We start from the raw sequence: 14,549 nt of genomic DNA, 5'->3' as shown, positions 1-14,549 counted from the left end.
TTCTGGGTAACCCAGTATAGATATAATTACTAGTTTTACACTGGCAGGATTTCCGTGGCATCCACAGCTCCAGCATGGGGTAGAGCTCACCCCCTATTATTAAATGTTGATTCAGTTACATAAAAAAAGCAATTGACACATCAGTTTTTGTCTTAAGAGAATGAAGTTGTTTTAATAAGCAAGCTAAATGTATCTACAGAAATGCTCCCTTTTGAAGTGTCTTCATTTATTTATATGGGTCCTATGCATGGGAAATCAGTTCATTTTTCTGATTGGGCTGTGGGAAATTGTGATTCCTACAGTCACAAAAGTATCAAAAGAATTATAGGTCGCATGGTAGTGGCCAAGGGTTCTTAATCTGGGGTCTATGAACTTTGGGGGTTTTTTTTGTTTTGTTTTGTTTTTTTAGCAATTGGGGTTAAGTAACTTGCTCAAGGTTACACAGCCAGTTATTTCTGGGTGTGGTGCAAAGTATCTGAGCACTGTACCACCTAGCACTCCTGTGAGAACCGCATTTCAATGTAATTGGTTCCCTTCTCAATCCTATGTATTTTATTTTATGCATTTAAAACATGATGTTGAGCAAAGGTGCATAGGTTTCACTACACACACACACACACACACACACGGGATAGACGAGCAAGCACAAGACAGAGAGGGCGAGGTGATCTGAAAGTTCTCTTTTAACTCTAACATTCAACAATGCTCAAAATTGAATACTACAAAATTATCATGATTAAACTTGGCTCCAAGGGAGAGATAAGAAAAGGTACTTCTTTCTACTTCTTTGCAGAGGTATTGTGAGTGTGGCGTGGAAATGTAGAACATGGAATATATATTGATTAGTTTCGTTGAATTATTTTCTCCCTCTTTTTCTCTGTGGCTTAGTGAATAGAGTACTGGGTCTGGAGTCAGAAAGTTCTGAGTTTAAATGCAGCTTTAGACACTAACTCTGTGACCATGGGCAAGTCACTTAACCACTCTCTGTCCCAGTTTCTTCAACTGTAATACAGGCATATTAATAGAACCTGACTCCCAGGGTTATTGTGAGGATCAAATGAAATAATATTTATAAAGCGCTTGGGATATAGATGATTAATAAATGCTTCTCTCCTTCCTTCCCAAGCCAGCTGGCATCTCAGAAGCTAAAGCTCTGGGCTGGAGTCAAGATCTGAATTCAAAACCAGCCTCAGGACATTCATTAGCTGCTTGACCCTGGACAACTCACTTAATCTCTGTCTTCCTCAATTTCCCCAGCTATAAACAGGGAGAATAATAGTGCCTCCCTTGCAGGATTGTTGTGAGGATAAGATAAAGTAGTGTTTGTTAAAAAAAAAAGTGCTTAGTGCAAAATCTGGTACATAGTAAGCAATTTATAAATATTTATTTCTCCCTTTCCTTCCTGCTTTCCTTCTTATAATGGATCTTTTTTTTTTTTAAAAAAAAAGCTCATCCATTTTATTTATTTATTTAAAGCAATCGGGGTTAAGTAACTTGCTCAAGGTTACATGGCCAGGTGTTTCTGGGTGGGTGCTAAGTGTCTGAGCCCGGATTCGATCCCCAGGTCATCCCGACACTGGGGCCGGTGCTCTTACTCGCTGTGCTACCTGGCCGCCCCTATAATGGATCTTATAATCTGGGAGAAGAAAAGGGATAGAGACATTGGGAAATGCAGAGGATATAAAAACAAAGGAAATGAATTCTATGATTCCAAATTCCGTCAGTATGTTCAGAATTGCATAAGCCAATCCAGCGGTGGCTGGCTCCCTTTATCTCTTTCCTAGACTACCATGATTTTGGGGTTTCCTGAAACTAGGAATATCTTGATGATAAAACTTCTTCATGAGTAAACTGTCACAGCAAGGTATGTCTTTAAAGGAAGCTGAAACAAAATTCAAGGCTGCACAGCCCTGGTATCAGACTACTGTCTGTATATCAGGTATATCTTTCATTAGAACTGCCTTATCTCTCTTTGGCTGAACCTAAGCTGCTGAGAGCAGGGACTGCTCTCTTCCTTTGTACTCTGTGCCTTCCAGGCCAGCAGAATACACAAGCAAATTCAACAGTGTTTTAATAAATGCAGTCTGAAACATGTGTTTACCAATTACTAGAGACCAATGCACATAGATGTCACAACCCATATAGAGCCCAACAATGATTGCTCCCTGTAAGGCTCAGGAACTAACATAAGGAGACAAGACTTCTATGATAAAGACAATCTATAGAAAGCTGCCTGAGGACCAGGGATATAATAAACTGATACCACTGCCTTGGAGTAAAGCCGAGAGAGCCAAATATACTGGAGTGAGAGCTCCTTAAATTAAGGGTATGTTCAATTGAGAATTAAATCTCAAATATCACCAGGGAGAATTAGTTCAGAATAACTCAAGTAATGAGATAAGAGCCAGAGAAAGAGGCCTTAAATGCAGCAAGGTGGTACAGTGAATAGAGCACTAAGCTTGGAGTCGAGAAGACCTGAGTTCAAATACAACCTTGACACCTACTAGCTGTGTGTGTGTGACCCTGAGCAAATCACTTAACCTCTGTCTTCTTCAGTTTCCTAAAATGGTGGTAATAAAGTAAAGAGCCACCAAGATATATGTAAAGCACTTGGCACAGTGCCTGGCACATAACAGATACCAATTAAATAGGGCAGCCAGGTGGTGCAATGGATTAAGCAACGAGACTAGAGTCAGGAAGACCTGAATTCAGATTTTACCTCAGACACTAGCTGTGTGACCCTAAGCAAGTCACTTAACCTGTTTGCCTTGATTTTCTCATCTATAAAACAAGCTGGAGAAAGAAATGACAAACAGGGAGTGGCTAGGTGGTGCAGTGAATAGAGTGCCAGCCTTGGAGTCCCGAGGACCTGAGTTCAAAATCCGGCCTCTAACACTTAACACAAAACTAGCCATCTGACCTTGGGTAAGTCACTTAACCTCAACTGCCCTACCTTCCCCCCTCCAAAAAAAAAAAAAAGAAATGACAAGCCACTCCAGTATCTTTGCCAAGAAACCCCAAATGGTGCCATGAAGAGTCAGACCTGACTGAAACAATTGAACAAAAAATGGCCAGTCAGGAGATGTAAGAAGATTGGAAAGACATGGGGGTGGGGATGGGGGCAAGTTATGAAGGGTTTTGAACACCCAAGGGAGGATCTTATACTTGAACCAAGAGGTGATTGGGAACAATTGAAGGAGTGTGTGTGTGTGTGTGTGTGTGTGTGTGTGTGTGTGTAATGATCAGCCATGAATTTTATGAAGGTCTGATATTAAGTAGAGAAGCAGATTGTAGCAGGGAGAGATTTAAAAAAAAATTATTTTATTTTCAATTCGTATAACAAAACAAGAATTTCCATAACACAGTATAATAAAAAAGATGATCACACACGAAACCATTGTACCATGTACCATGTACAACTTGCTATTCCCTCCAAACATACAACAAAGTTATCCTGTAAATTTCTTTTTTTCTTCCCTCCTGCCCTAGAGATGGCTACCATTACACATAAATATATACATATGTAAAATTCTTCTATTGATCAGTTCTTTCTCTGGATTCAGAGACTGTCTTTCTTCACATGTCCTTTATTTTTAACTTGTGTGTTTAGTCGTCAAAATGACTTAGTGACTCAAAGTTGTTCTTAAAACAATATTGCTGTTACTGTATACAATGTTCAATCGGTTCTGCTCACTTTTTTCATCATCATTTCATGCAAGTCTTTCCATGCCCTTCTAAGATCATTGAGCTCATTATTTCTTATAGCACAGTAGTATTCCATTACAACCATACACCACAACTTGTTCAGCCATTCCCCAGTTGATGGGGATCCCTGCATTTTCCAGTTCTTTGCCACCACAAAGACAGCTATTATAAATATCCCATTCACATTCAAAGCTATAATTACTATTTGTAAATTTCCCTCCATCTTATTTTTACTCACTATTTTTTCTCAGCCTCTCTTTTTACCCTATCCTTGTTACTTTATCTTCTCCCCCAATCCTCGGGCCCTGCCCCCCCAATTTCAATCCAAAAGTCACTTCCCCCATCTCCCAGTTTTCTCACCTCTCTACATGTTCAGAAAATTTCTACACCTTTTCAGATGTACAAGTTATTTCCTTCTCAACCCAGATGAAAGTAAGATTCTAGCATTACCAGCCTCCTACCCCCACCTGCATCCTCTATATTAGTTCTTCCTTTCATTTTTGTAATATAATTGCTCCCTTTTACCTTTTTCTACCCAGTTTTGTTTTCTAGAATCACCCCTCATTTACAGCTCAGTCCCAACCTTTCTTTCAAACTACCTTAGTAATGATGACAATTATAAGAATACTGATAACATTTTCATATATATAATAAGCAGTTTGACCTTCATGAATGCCTTATAATTAGTTTTCAGTGTTTTCCTTATATTTCTTCTGGGTTTTTATATTGAATTTTCTATTGAGTTCTGGACTTTTTGTTAAAAACATATGAAAGTCTTTCCGTTCATCAAATGTCCAATTTTTTTTTATTCAGGATTATACTCAACTTTTGTGAATAAATTATTCTTGGATACAACCCCAACTCTTTTGCTCTTTGAAATATAATGTTCTAAGTCTTTTAGAGTAGAAGCTGCTAGGTCTTGTGAAATCTTGACTGCATTTCCATAGTATTTACATTTTTTTCTTATTGCTTGCAGTATTTTCTCCTTAATCTGGGAGTTCTGAAACTTGGTTATAACATTCCCATAAGTTTTCCTCTGGATTTCCTTCTGTCATGAATGGTAGTTTTTTTTTTTTTCTATATCCTCCTTCTAGAACTTCAAGGCAATTTTCCTTAATAATTTCTTGTAATATTATATACAGATTCTTTTTTTTTTTACCATAACTTTCAAGGAGTCTGACAATTCCATCTTTTTTTGATCTGTTCTCCAGATCATTTGTTTCAGATTCTCTTGTTTTTTCTAGTTTTATTATTTCTTGATGTCTTATAATGTCATTTACTTCCTTTTGCCCAAATTCTAGTTTTCAAGGAGTTCTTTTCTTCCTTAAGACTTTGGGCCTCTTTTTCCAATTGATTAACTTTCTTTCCATAATTTTCTTGCTTTTACTTTTTTCCCTAATTTTCCCCCAATCTCTCTTATTTGATTTTCTAATTTGATTGAGTTTATTTTTAAATTAATTTAATTTTTAAGTTCTTCCAAGAAGTCTTTTGGTGACCAAGACCAAGACTAAGAAATATGCTTGTGACCATTTGATGGTACTCTTTGGGGTAGGAGTGGCTTTTTTTTTTTTAACCTCACTATCTTCCTCTGAAAATGGATCCAGATCTTATTTCATACTAAAGTAGCTATCTATGGTTGGGTTCTTTTTCCTTTGCTTATTAATTTTCATTTCATTTCATTTTCTTTTTAGCAGCTTGTTATTATAATCAGGAATTCTGAGTTAATGTGTAATGTTGCCCTAGGTCTCATGTCCTCCTTACTGAATTCCGTCATCAACCTCCTCCCCTAATCCACAGTTAGAGCCCCCAGCCACGCTGTCCCCAAAATGTTCTTGCTACCTAAGTTACCACACTTACCAGGCAATGCTCATTCCTCCTCACCCGCAGCCATAGCATGGCATCTTTTCTGGTCAGCTGTTAGGCCTGGCTTCCAGAAACAGAGGGGGTCCTTCAGTCTTCCCCACTCAGCCTCCTACTGTTCCTTAGATGAAAGTTTGTGAGGTAAAAGTTCATGAGGTAAAATTTCTTGAGGCCTACTCTACTTCGAAAGGAGTCGCCCCCAGGGCCTACAGTTTGCTGATTCAGTGGAGCCAGCGTGATGGTTCACTTAGGCCAAGCATCAGGCCCCAAAGGCCCTGTCTTTTCTGAGGTTCTCTCAAGTTATCTTAGGAGGACGACTATTTTACCCTCTTATTTTTGCTGCTCTGCATTCATTTCATGGTGATTTTGTGTCTGTTTGTGGAGGAAATCTGGACAGTCTGGAAATTTCTAACCTCCTCTGCCAGCTTCCCAGAATGCCCCCAAGAAAGGCATGAAGGGAGAGACACTAACAAGAGAGTTAAGAGTTAGACACTTGAAAGGTTGACTGTATTTCCATAGTATTTAGGTTTTTTTCTTTTGCTTGCAGCATTTTCTCCTTAATCTGGGAGTTTTGAAACTAAAGAGAGGCAGGGAGACCCACTAACAAGCTATCATAACAGGATAGATGTGAGGGCCTGGACCAGGGTGGTAGCAGTGTCAGAAGAGAGAAGGAGGGACATATGAGATATTGCAAAGGTAGAATCAATAGGCTTTGGCACCAGGGTGGGATATGAGAGGTGAGAGAAAGGGGAGACACCTAGGGTAAAAACCTAGAGAGAAGAGCCTATCAAAGAAGAGAGTGATTGACAGTGTCGAAGACCGAAAGGAGGTCTAGAAAGATAAGGATTGAGCAAAGGTCATTAGATTTGGTGATTAAGAGGTCATGGGTAATTTTGGAGAGAGCAGTTTCAGCTGAATGATGAGATCAGAATCCAGACTACAGAGAATTAAGAAAAGAGTGAGCAAATGGGAGAAGTAGAGCCACATGTTGTAATTGGTCTTCTCAGGGAATTTAGGCACAAAGAGATACAGAATAAAAGCTAGTGGGGATGGATAAAGTGAAGATTATAAGTGGATGGCGGAGACAGGAGGGTGTTTGTAGGCAGCAGGGTAGCAACTGTTAGACAGGAAGAGATTGAAGATCAGTGAGAGGAGGGATGATAGTGAGGATAATCTTCGCTTTGGCTAATAAGAAGGAAACTTTTCATGTGAGATACTGGCAGAAGACATCTGAGTGATACAAGATGAGGAGGAGAAGAAAAGAGAGAACTGTTGGCAAATGAGCTTAATTTTTTTAGTGGAGATACGCAGCAAGGCTGTCAACGCAGGGGAGGTGGGGTTAGAAGGAGCCATAAGAGATTTGGGGAGGGATGGAAAAATGACAGTGGTGAGTGAAATAGTGAATCAGTTAGAGATGTGTAAAAGGACTGCTTTGCTCTAGTCAGGACCAAGTTGAGATTATGGACCTTTCAGGATCCCCATGCCAAGATCACCCCTCTCTTTTTACTATTAGGAGACACACTGTTTTCCAGAGCTAAGGTCCAGCAAGCAAACTTCGCCCTGAGCTTGACATAATGACAGTCCTTCACACTTACCCTCTGGATGAACTCTGCCACAGAAAAATCCCAGAATTGCTTCACACTAGTCACAGGTGGTCCCTGAGCTTGGAAGAGCACTCGCAGGAGCCATGGCTCAGTCATGAAGCCTTGCTATGAATCAGGTTTGTCCCACTGTTGTTATTATCCCTCATTGTCCAGACTACAGCTCACTGCATAGCTATTGCTATATGCATTAAGGTTTGACCTCAGTAAAGTGGGTCTCCTCCTAGAGGAGGCCCCAGCATGTGTCTAGTTTCTGTCCTCTGGCAGAATAAAAAAGGCTTTTTGCTTACGACTACTGCTAGCTCTTTGGTTTTATTTTATTTTATTTCTTAGAGTTAACTGTTTCTCATAACCTGTATGACCTCTTTGGTATTTTTTCGAGTTAACTGTGGTTGTGAAAACCAGCATGAGCTCTTTGGTATTTTCAGTGTTAACAGCAGTTGCATAACCTGTGACTTTTTGGTCATTTGTCTTCAGATTTAACATAATAAATTTGTAATGGACCCAGGTAGCACAGATTGTAATTGTCTTATATTTGTTCATCAGCATGTGAATAGGAGTGAAAGCAGTGGATGATAGGTAACTCACTTGGTAGAACAAGATCAGCATTAGGATAAGGAAGGGAGGGACTACAGAATAGAGGATAGTTTAGATATGAATTGATTCGAGATGGGGAAGGGAAGAGAGTGTGGCTGGTGTAGAGGTGACGGCCTGGGAAGGAAAGGGGTAGGGAGTCAAGGTATTAAAGGTCATAGTGCCAAGGTCATGGGAGAGTGTAAGGGTTATGGGATTAAAAGATCTTCCATGCCCCGTTGGACTTGCTGATGTAGCAGGAAGGGGCGGAGCAAGAGGAAGCGGAAGCCAAGCTAGCGTTCTTTTCGGCGGCTGGCGGTGGTGGTGACGGCGGCAGCAGCAGAGGCAGTGGCAGCGCGAAGCCCTTTTTGAGTTAGAACTGCTAAGGACTTTCTGCTAAGGACTCCTGCTGAGGACTGCCAGGGGCCGGAGCTGCTGGGAGTGCGCTTCCAGGACGCTGGGTGGTTGCTGTGCATGGGGAGAGGAGGACCTTTGCCTGAGGTAGCCTGTTCTGTTTTAAAGGCTTGAAAATGTGGGTGCTTTCTACTTTATCTACCTGTGCCAATGTCATAACTACTCTGATGGCTTTCACTTTCTGGTTTTGGGACTCAGTCTTTTGGTATCTTAATAAATTTTCTAGTTTATTTCCTCATATGGCAAACATGACGTATTTTCTAATGGATAATTATATCAGCATATTTGTAATCTCTATAGGCATTGTGAATATGGCATTGCTGATACAGAGAGGTAAAAAAAAAAACAGATTGTGATCAGATAAGGCAATTTTAGAGTTCATGACATGAAGTGGTGTATTTGTGTGGGATGGCAAGATGAAGTCTATGGCTATTTCTGTGTATCACTGGGCTGGGGTAAAGGAGTAGGTCATGTAAAGGGAATAAATGAAAAAACTGTGAGATTAGGGTGTTAGAGGGCATTACAATATGTATGTTAATGTCTCAGTATTAGAGCAGGAGTTGGAGAAGAGAATGATTGTAAGTTAGGCTCTCAAATGGTTAAAGAAAGGAGATTGGTAGATAGCAGCTGATGGAATCTTGATTGGGTGGTAAATATGGATTGAGTGAACCAAAAGAGAGGTTGCTGAGTGATAGTGGTACAGGGAGAGCATGGAATGTCAGAGAGCAAAGTAATACAAGTTCCTCACCATGACCAGTGTGAGTGAGTTGGGAGGTATGGGTAAAAATGCAAGTAATGTAGAAAGAGTGACCAAAGAAGCTGTGTCATCAGAAGGGAGACAGATTGCAGTAAATGCAAGAAGATAGGAAGAACAGGGAAGCAAAAATTTTAAATAAAACTAGTTTGTTATCCATGGAACAGGCATTCTAGAGAACACAGTGGAAAGGGTGGGTAGCTTTAGAGTGAGGTATTAGGAGGACTGAGTTGAGGGGGATGGGAATAAGGGAGTAGTGAGGGGACAGCGGACAGGGTTTAAATAATAACAACTGGTATTTAGAATCACTAGGATGGAGAGGGTATGATGGGATGGGATGGGAGTTTATTAATCGTTGTCAAATGTAGACACAAGAGTGACCTGCATAGAGATGATATTTGAACCTAAAGAACTGGTGAAATGACTGAGAGGCTATAGAAAGAAGATACCCCAAGAAAGAGCCTGATTAGATATAGGGTATGAGAATGGAAAATTACTCAAAGTCATTCTTATTTTAAGTGAATTTATTTTAAATGGTCTTTTCCCCTATTAATTATTCTCTGAATGTGATTCTCATGAAAAGAGGAGGGAAGAAGAAAAATCATTTACCCGGAAGAATATATCATAAGGTGAATATACTATTTGAGACTATTTAAGAAATCTTTGGGGGGGGGGGTGGCCAGGTAACACAGCAAGTAAGAGCACTGGCCCCAGAGTCAGGATGACCTGGGATCGAATCCGGGCTCAGACACTTAGCACCCACCCAGAAACACCTGGCCGTGTAACCTTGAGCAAGTTACTTAACCCCAATTGCTTAAAAAAGAAAGAAATCTTTGTCTACTTAAGTCCTCCTCTGGTACACAATTATGACATAGAAGTGATCCTGGGTTCTCAAAGCCAATGGAGCTTAACTCTACTAGATCCTGTCTCATTGGAAAGACTTCAACTACAGCCCTAGCAACAGACTGTATATCTGTCAAATGAGGACCAGGATAACTAAATTCAGCAACTTGACTCATCGCTAGAAAGCTGTCTATGAGAGTCAATTTTTTTTGGAAGGAGCACAAGATAGCAGCTCATGAAATCACCTACTAAGGAATGGAGAAGTTAAAATATCTGCCAGAAGAAAGAAAACATATGGATAAAATCTCAGATCTTTAAATTAGGAAATCTTACTTCTATTGTAACTCTTTCCAAAGGGTTTGTTTTATACTAAATGGTTAAAGAGGAGTAGCTAGGTGGTACAGTGGATCCATTGCTGGCTTGGAATCAGGAAGACTCATTTTTGTGAATTCAGATCTGGTCTTAGAAACTTATTAGCTGTGTGACCCTGGGCAAGTCACTTAACCCTATTTGCTTCAGTTCCTCATCTGTAAAATGAGCTGGAGAAGGAAATGGCAAGCTACTCCAGTATCTTTACCAAGAAAAGGGGTCATGAAGAGTTGGACACAACTGAAAAACTGAACAACAAAATGATTAAAGCACCCACACATTGGTGGGATGCTCATGAACTATGGTTTTGAATGGGTACATATGTATATTTACTCCCGCAGAGTACCACAAGCATGGGGAAGCTTTTCTGGGAGCCTAAATGTAAGGTGGGAAGCCCAAGGTATTTTACATACATACATACACACACAATATTATATATAATATGTTCAGATATGTATTATGTGTGAATATATAGTCATACATACATGTATACACATATATTATATACACGTGTGTATTCGTATACACATGTATTGATACATATATACACACAATATTATATGCATATATCTATTCTCTCAAAACAGTATACACATATTATATACATCGACGTATATACATGTATAGATGTTTATAACATGTGTGTAGTACTTTGAGAGAATTAGCCTAAAAATATAAACAAAAACAGATCCATAATGTAATGGGAATGTAAATTTTTAAGATCTTCCCTGCCCCTAGGCTAAAGTGCACCTGGAGCCTGGGGTGGGAGGCTTGTTTTTCAGTAGATACTTTATGATTGGCCAGTGGGTCCAGAAGGTTGTTACATTCTCTGAGCCAGGAGCAGGCTATATAAACCCTGATTTGAGGCTTTGTTGTGGGGCTCACTTTGAGAAGTGTTCTGTGATCAGATGAGACTCTGGGAAGCCATTGTTGAGAGCCCCCCAGCTTCGAAAAACCCAGATGTTGATGGTAACTGTGATTTGGGGCTCACTTTGAGAAGTGTTCTGTGATTTAATCAGATGAGACTCTGGGAAGCCATTGTTGAGAGCTCCCCGGCTTTGAAAAACCCAGATGTTGATTTGGTATGGATGTAATGGTTGGACGGTTTGGAAACTGTCTACTTGATCTGTTTCTCTGTCTTGATAATTCTGTCTGTATACTCTGAAGTTCGGGGTGCTGACCTTTTTCCCCTGAACTAGGTAAACGATACATATTTGACGGATTAAAGGAAGCTCGTTAACCCAGCTTGAGTTGCTTTCCTTTAACAAAGCAGATCCAAGAACCTGTGCTGGCGGCCACCCTGGGGACGCGCTTGGGGTGCTTGCCGCTACACCTACTTATTCAAATATCCATAAAACCACCTTTCCCTGAGTTAAGAGGTCACACTCTGTTATTTGTGTGTGTTTGAGTGGCGTGATAGGGTCATGACATAGTCACCAGTTCTTTGCAAAGAGTTAACAACTATTCTTGACTCTAATAAACGGAAGACTTGCAACATAGAATATTAAGCCAGGAATCACCTGACCAGGTGAGTCAGAGCTGCACTGGTAGAGTGGTACAGGTATTCCCTAAGAACTGAGATATGACTTCCAAATCTAAAGGTTATAAAATGAGCAGAATATCATATGATGAAACACAGGCATGAGCTCTACTTCTAGTTCTGCTATTTATCCTTCATTTTCAAAGAGGACCAGTGACATCACAGGGTGATTTCCTGACTTGTGCATAAATTGGGTTTAAGTGAGGCAGATTTGTACAGAGTCCTCAGCCTCACTCTCTCAAGGTCATTGGAGTCTAGTGGCAATACAAAAAGTCAAAACAACTAGAAATGGCCCAGGATGCCTCCTAGATCTGCTATCTGAATGAATGACCATCAGAAAAGATTTACCTTAGGAGGTTCAAAAGAAGGGCAGCTTTGTGGCTAGTGGGACCACCTTGAGTAAAAGCCAATCTAAGTGCTTTTTCTTGTCTTGGATCATTAGTGACCTCTCTGATGCTCTCCAATAAAACATAAGGTTCTCATTCATTTGACTTTGTCTCCTGTTGTTAGCACAGTGCCAGGCACATGGGAGGCACTCAACAAGTACTTATTGACTGATTATCTTCCCAACTCCTTGCTAGAATTTCAAGTAAATTTGGAAGCTTAGAAAACAAGATGAAATCCGGGAGCTATGAATTTAGACATCATTGCTTTAGGAAAAGAGAAGTTGATAGGCAATGAACATAGGGATTCACAGTATCTCTAATGGCCTAAACATATATCCTTTAGCAAAGAGGAAGAGTCTCAGCTTAAGCAAGAACTGTGAAGCATCCTAAAGGAAAAGATTATAACACAACTATATTTTAATGAGGATGGGGTTGTACTGGGTATTTCTGGGAGAGAGCAAGCTTAGAGAAGAGGGACTCCATAGGGAGGGAAGAACCTGAAAAATAAATTTTCTCTACCTCACAATTTTATCCAAGGCCAATTCTTTGAGTAATGTCCACTTCTTAGGCTTGGAGGTGAATATGAAGTAAAAGAATCTAGCTGAGGAAAGAGTGGGTTGAGTGAGGGAGAAGAGGGTTCACGTGATCTTTGGAGAGCAAAGTGTGCTTCATCTCCCTTCAGTGAATAAAGACAGAAATACTTTCCTTTTCTCTCTAGACCCCATTTCACCCTCTGAAGTCCTTATATTTGAATTCACATCCAGCCTCAGATTCTTACTATGTGATCCTAGACATGTTACTTAACCTTTATTTGTCTCAGTTTCCTTTTCTGTAAAATGGGAGTAGTAATAACATTTACTTTCCATTGTTGTTAGGATCAAATGAAATAATTGTAAGGCCCTTTACAAACCTTAGAGCACTATCTGGTTATCATCATCATCTTCATCTTTAGTATTACATTTGTGCCTGAGACATTTCTTTTCAGATTGTACACATTGTAGTTAACCAGAAAATTTTGGTTAAGTCTGTGATTTCATGGTGTGGAAACTTCCTTCACTGATGTAGATCTGTAACTCCTTTGCAGGTTATACTCTTATAGTGGTTACGTGACTTAACCACCATCTCTCAGTAAGCATGTATCAGAGGCAGAATCTGAATCCTACTTTTTCTGTTTTTAGGATTAGACCTCTATACATTGTACCACACAGTACAATTGTCATTGAGTCAGTCATCTAGCATTTATTAAGTACCTGCTATGGGTCAGGCACAGTCTAAGTGCTGGGGATACAAAGAAAGCTTAAAAAACAAAACAAAACAAACAACAGTCCCTACCCTTAGGGGACTTATGGTCTGAGCAGTGAATGATATTAGGCAGCAACATTGGGAAATGCTTATTGAATAACATCACGTAGATGTTTGGAATTGTGGTTTTAATTATACTGCCAAATGGGGTTCTTATTTTATATACTGGTCCTCCTTTGATTCTGGGAAGGTTTTTACAGTTGGATCATGATGAGTGTGAATAATGAATTCTCTGAAGTAGTCACATGATTTGAATTTGCATTACATATTCCCATTGGGCTGGAAACAATTGTCATTTGTTATTGCTCAGTCTTGTTAGAGTCTTTGTGATCTCTTTTGGGGATTTCTTGGCAAAGACATAGGAGTGGTTTGACATTTCCAAAACTGAGGCAAACAGGGTGTACTGCCAATATAATATTCACAGTGCCCACAATCACTATAAATATACCTGCATGGTACTCAATTGAAAAATATAACAGACTCCCCATATAGAAGTCAGAAGCAAAACATTTATCCAGACACCAGAAAATCAAATCCCCAAACTAGTAAGCCAATTCCATCATAGTAGCAAAGAAGTGAATAAGGCACAACAACACAGAGACCCACAGCATTCTTTAGCCTTCCCACAAACCAACATTTACTCACAAGCCTAACTGTCTGTTTGCATGCTGTCCTCTCTCCTCCCATCTTCTAGTTGTTCTGACTCCCAGTGTCCTGTGGGCACTGTTACTCCACCCTTCAGCAAACTCCTCCCACCACAGGCTCCATGTGACTACATTCAGCCTGTTAGGGGGCAGAGTTTATTTTCAAATCAGGAAAGGTCTTCAAACTCCCTTAGGCTTATTAAGGGGCAGGGAAGATCTTCAAATTCCCATTACCATTACACAGGATTAAGTGACTTGCCCAAGGTCATACAACTAGTACCTGTCTGAGGCCAGATTTCAATGCAGGAAGATGAGTTTTTCTGACTCCAGGGCTGACACTGTATCCACTGAGCCACCTAACTACCGCACCAATTGCCATATTTTATATAATTATAATTTTGAATAATATAAACTCAAGTACATGTGACTACTTTCAGGAGATTCATTAATTGTAATAATTGGGATTTTTATTAGTTATCATTAAAAAGACAGGTTTAAAAATTTTTTGGATCCTTATTTTTAAAAGCCTCATAGAAATCAGTTTGAATTCTCTACCAC

The 14,549-nt window shown here is 39.8% G+C and overlaps 1 long non-coding RNA gene across 1 annotated transcript in view; it reads right to left on the bottom strand.

Annotated features, from left to right (window-relative positions):
* The window catches only part of LOC138161421 (uncharacterized), a 20,462-nt gene extending 6,405 nt beyond the window's left edge, over positions 1 to 14,057 (bottom strand). Inside the window, exons 1-2 of the long non-coding RNA XR_011168350.1 lie at positions 13,993 to 14,057; positions 5,563 to 5,686 (exon numbers count right to left, since the gene is read on the bottom strand). This is a non-coding gene — a long non-coding RNA (uncharacterized lncRNA). The remainder of the gene's footprint in view (positions 1 to 5,562; positions 5,687 to 13,992) is intronic.
* Between the last annotated feature and the right edge of the window lie 492 nt (positions 14,058 to 14,549).

The sequence above is a fragment of the Petaurus breviceps genome, unplaced genomic scaffold (assembly GCF_028583685.1).
Source record: "Petaurus breviceps papuanus isolate PSGF00001 unplaced genomic scaffold, PetGlider_PUasm1.0 118, whole genome shotgun sequence".
Lineage (NCBI taxonomy): Eukaryota > Metazoa > Chordata > Mammalia > Diprotodontia > Petauridae > Petaurus > Petaurus breviceps.
The sequence above is the reverse complement of the archived record's forward strand: the minus strand, read 5'-3'. Positions and strand labels throughout refer to the sequence as shown.